Below are 5,415 nucleotides of genomic sequence, written 5' to 3'. Positions count from 1 at the left end.
CTCTATTTCATTCATCAGATATTAAAAGTCTACTAAATACCAAGGAATTGTGCAGTGGTATGGGATTACAGTGGTAAGCAAACTGACATGGTCCCTGCTTTCAAAATGCTCTTTCTCTGGTTGGAGAGAAGGGGTTTTAAAAAGTAAATGCATCCTCTATTTTTGAATATTTTTAAAAATGTAAATGCAGCCAGGCGCTGTGGCTCATGCCTATAATCCCAGCACCCTGGCTGGCTGAGGTGGGAGGATCGCTTGAGCCCAGGAGTTCGAGACCAGCCTGGGCAATGTGGCAAAACCCCGTCTCTACAAAAAAAAAAAAAAAACGGAAAAATTAGCCAGGTGTGGTGGTGCACACTAGTCATTAGTTCCAGCTACTCGGGAGGCTGAGGCAGGAGGTTGAGCCCAGAGGTTGAGGCTTAAGGCTGCTGCTGTGAACCGTGATCACACCACTGCACTCCAGCCTGGGTAACAGAGTGAGACTCTGTCTCAAAAACATAAAAAGTAAATGTAAATACAAATTGTGCTAAGTGTGACTATGATGTCTAACTACTCCCCTCAGAAATATAGGAGAATGATGCTTCCCACACTCCCATTCATTTCACCTACTTAAATTCATTTCACCTTACTTCCCATTCACTTCACCTACATTTCACCTAGCTTTCTAAAGCGATTTCCAGAACTTAATGCCACGTGAAAAGATACGAAGCCTTTCTGCTGCCTTCAGGGACCTGCTTCTAGACTGGAGCTCATCACTGACATCGTATGCTAATGTTTCTAGAGCATTTAATGAAAGAGGCATTATGGCATATAATAATTATAACTGTTTTGGTATTTACACCTTTTGGTCCAATCATTTCTGGGCATCCCTCCAAAGGAGATAATGTGGTCCTTAGAAAAAAGCTGTACTGCTAATGATAGTTACTGGAGCTTTATATATTCAATCAACAAATTAAATACTCAGTTATTACTTTGCTAATGTGAGTAAATTGCTTGACCTCCCTGGGTGGCCTGGGTAAAATGGGGAGATAATCTCTATCTCAAGTTTGTGACAACTAAATGTCTGTGGAAATATCTCCCTAGCACTAGGCCCAACACAGAGTAGGTGTGCTCTGTATGGGCTCTTTTCACCTCCCCTTTCTAATTACGTTGCATGTTATTATACATATGATGAGAATCTATATAGTTTTTCTGTTTGGTTGTTTTTTTGAGATGGAGTCTTACTCTATCACCCACGCTAGAGTGCAGTAGCGCCATCTTGGCTTACTGCAACCTCTGGCTCCTGGGTTCAAGTGATTCTCCTGCTTCAGCCTCCCGAGTAGCTGGGACTACAGGTGTGCACCACCATATCCAGCTAATTTTCATGTTTTGAGTAGAGCCAGGGTTTCACCATGTTGGCCAGGCTGGTTTTGAACTCCTGACCTCAGGCGATCCGCCCACATCGGCCTCCCAAATTGCTTGGATTATAGGCATGAGCCGCCACACTCAGCCTCATAGTTATGTTTTTTGAGACGGAGTTTCACTCTGCCGCCCAGGCTGGAGTGCAATGGTACGATTTCGGCTCACTGCAACCTCCGCCTCCCAAGTTCAAGCAATTCTTCTGCCTCAGCCTCCTGAGTAGCTGAGGCTACAGACGGACACCACCACGCCTGGCAAATTTTTGTGTTTTTAGTGGAGGCAGGGTTTTGCCATATTGGCCAGGCTGGTCTCGAACTCCTGAGCTCAAGAAATTCACCCACCTCAGTCTTCCAAAGTGCTGGAATTACAGCCGTGAGGCACTGCGCTTGGACGAGAATCTATACAGTTTTGTATCACCACCACTCCCCTCACAATGGGCTGAATTTGGTCAAAAACCATTACTTCTCCCCTTCCCCTGGATTCTGAATGGTAGCATTCAGGTGTCAAGTGGTTGGAGTGTCCTAACTTTGACCACCATCGAGTGCTATCCTTTCCTTGGGTGCTAACCCACTGCTTCTCCTGGTTCCCAGGCACCCCAGCCTGCTGTCCATGTGCAGGCCAGGAACCCCTGACTGCCTCCATGCTGGCAGCAATACTTTCCCAAGAACAGAAGCAGGTGCTGAGTGAGTGACGCATGTGCCTACAAAAGAAGAGAGGGCCAGAAGCTTGTGCTGACCCAGACACCAGGGTTACTGAGATTCCATCTGGTTTTTTATGAACTATCTTCCCCACAGGAGAAGTTTGTTCCTGCTTATCCAAACAATGCATTCAAACCTGGCTGTAAAGATTATAGGAAAAGATGCACAGGGCAAGGTGGGAATGGAGAGGGGCTGGAGAGCTTCCATGCCCTCTCTAGGCATGCTGCGTTCCAAGCACATCAATGTGTTCACCAACCTGGAAACTCCCCAAACCGCATTAAGAGTGTTTATATGAGGTTTCATTACCTAGGCATGGCTGATTAAACCATTGGGCGTTGGTGATTGAACCCAATTTCCAACCCCCTCCTCTCCTCAGAGGTTGAAGGCGGGAGCTGGAAGTCCCAACCCTCTAATCACGTGGTTTGTTTCTCTGGTGACCAACCCCCATCCTGAAGCGAGCTAGGGGTTCTATCTTGAGTCATCTGCTTAGCATAAACTTAGGTATGGTCAAAATGGGCTCATTATGAATAACAAAAGACACAGCACTCAGGATATTCCAATGGTTTTAGAAGCTCTGTGCCAGGAACTAGGACGAAGACCAAATATCTATTTTTTATTATACCACACCACATAAAGGACGCCTGGTCAGATTCTTCTTGAGAGTGACCTTTTGGTTTGGAATAGTGAGGGGTACACAAACAGCTCTCCTAATCAGATCTCATAGTCTCATTCCTATAAGCATCGACTCCCTGGTTTGGCATGAGGTTGGTAAGATCAACTGTGTGTGCAGCCACTGCTTAGCTCTGGGAATACAATGGGTACAGGCCGTGGTGTCAAATATCTCCATCTACTGGGAGACAGAGAGACATACCTGACTATAGTTATAGGGTGTGTGTCAATTGACTTCTAAACTTGGGGACTATGGACTCTGTCTATAGGGGATTTGGGTGAGTGAAGCTTAACTAGGACCTCTGACAAGGACTGGTGGGTGCCTCCAGATGGAGAAAAGAAAGAACTCAATGAGCAAAAGCAGAAGCAAGGAAAAAGAGCCCGTGGTAAGTAGGTGAGGAGCTGATGTGGAGGTCAGGGTTGACTTGAGGTAGGCATGGACCCCTTGTCAAGGACCTTGTGAGCAGCATCAGTGATTTAAGTAGGGAGTTCTAGAGAATTTAGGTTTATTTTGAAGAAAAATCACCCTAGGCCGGGTGTAGTGGCTCACACTTATAATCCCAGCAGTGTGGGAGGCCAAGGCGGGAGGATTGCTTAAGTTCAGGAGTTTGAGACCAGCCTGGGCAACATGGTAAGACCCCGTCTCTAAAGAAAAAAAAAAAAAAGTTAGCTGGTCATGGTGATGTGCACCTGTACTCCCAGCTGCTACTCGGGAGGCTAAGGTGGGAGGATCATTTGAAGCTGTGAGGCTGAGGCTGCAGTGAGCCATGATCATGTCACTGCCTTCTGGCCTGGGTAAGACAGCAAGACCCGGTCTCAAAAAACAAAAACAAACAAACAAAAAATCACCTTGGACAAGTGGATTGAAGGAACAGAGCCACTATCAACTCCTCCCTAGCCTACTACATTAATTTCCTGGTCTCCAGGGTTCCAATCAATCCATTCTGGGCCTAGTGTCAGAGCACTATTTAAAATGATGTGATCATGTAACTCTCCTGTTGTAACTTCCGCAGCTTCTCAAAGCCCCCATATCTTCCAGGTGGCTTACAGCGCCCTCATGATGTGGCCCTCTGCCCACCTTTCCCACCTGATATGCCCTCCACCCCGCTACCCCAGGCTCTGGTCTTTTAGTTCCTTGAGTGTGCAGAAGCTGCCTCCTCCTCTCTCTGGCTCCTTTTCCTTCAGAATTCAGCTTAACTATCACCTCAGGAAGGTCTTAACCCCCTGCTCCATATAAAATAGACGATCCCATTATTTCGTGCCACTATGTCAACCTGTAATTTATGTATTAGTGGGTTTAGTCCAAGATATTAGTCTAAACGGCACCATTTTGTAAGCTCCCTGCTATTCTGCAGACCTCGGTCAAAGTGAAATATTTCACAGGGGTTTGGGCTGTGAGAAACATCCTGCCTAACCCCCTGACCACAAGGCAGACAAAGGCTCAACTAAAGAAACATCCCTCTCATACATTGCTGGGCAAAGGTCCAAGGGACACCATGATGACATCCCACCGGAACAAGGGCCAAACCGCCTCATCATGAGAACATCTTTATATCAATATCCTGCCAGGCAGCAAGCCATACTGCCCAGACGCCTCCCGCTCATACCTATACATTGCCCAGTCGGTAAGCAGTGGTGGGCACTGGCATTAGGCTGGTTCCCTACTTCTGTAGGTTATTATGCTGAACATAAAGCCTACGTTTGCTGTTGAGCTGCCCTCTTTCTCTGTGTGTGTGTGTCTTTCTTTAACCCTTCCCTTCTTTTCAAAACCTAACACGAGTCGGCAAACGTTCTTCCTGAAGAGCCAGATGGTAAATATTATTGCAGGCTTTGCAGGCTATAGCTTTTCCGCCCTTATAGAAGGAAAGCAGCCACAGTCATACTTAAAGGAATGAACGTCGCTGTGTCCCCATAAAGTTTTCTTTATGGACACTGAAATTTTAATTTCACATAATTTTCATGTGCTAAGAAAAGAAAAAAAAATTTTTTTTGAGACGATGTTTTGCTCTCATCACCCGGGCTGGAGTGCAACCGCGCAATCTCTGCTCACTGCAACCTCCACCACCTGGGTTTAAGCGATTCTCCAGACTCAGCCTCCTGAGTAGCTGGAGTAGCTGGGATTACAGGCGCCCGCTACCACGCCCGGCTGATTTTTGTATTTTAGTAGAGACGGGGTTTCACCATGTTGGCCAGGCTGCTCTCGAACTCCTGACCTCAGGTGATCCGCCCGCCTCAGCCTTCCAAAGTGCTGGGGCTACAGGCATGAGCCACCAAGCCCGGCCAAGAAAATATTTTTGTTTTAATTTTTTTCCAACTATTTCAAAAGGTAAAACTCATTCTTAGCTTCCGGGTTGTCCAAAAACAGACGCGCACGATGACCACGCACCATAGTTTATCGTTTGCCCATAATAATAGGGTTGATTCGGCCAAGGTTTGCCTCCCCCAACAGCGTAAGCACTAGGAATCGCGACGACCACGTTCCTTTGTTTATCACTGCGTACCGCACAGGGCTCCCGGTGCTTCCGGGTAGCGGGATGAGGGTTGGACCAACGCGAGGGTGGGCGGGGTCTGAGAGCTAAGCGTTGCGGGGGCGGGGCGGGGCCAGAGGGGGCGGAACGGGGGGAAGAGGGCGGGCCGAGTGCTGGCTTCCGGC

This window comes from Macaca fascicularis, chromosome 1 (genome assembly GCF_037993035.2).
Source record: "Macaca fascicularis isolate 582-1 chromosome 1, T2T-MFA8v1.1".
Classification (NCBI taxonomy): Eukaryota; Metazoa; Chordata; class Mammalia; order Primates; family Cercopithecidae; genus Macaca; species Macaca fascicularis.
The sequence above is the reverse complement of the archived record's forward strand: the minus strand, read 5'-3'. Positions refer to the sequence as shown.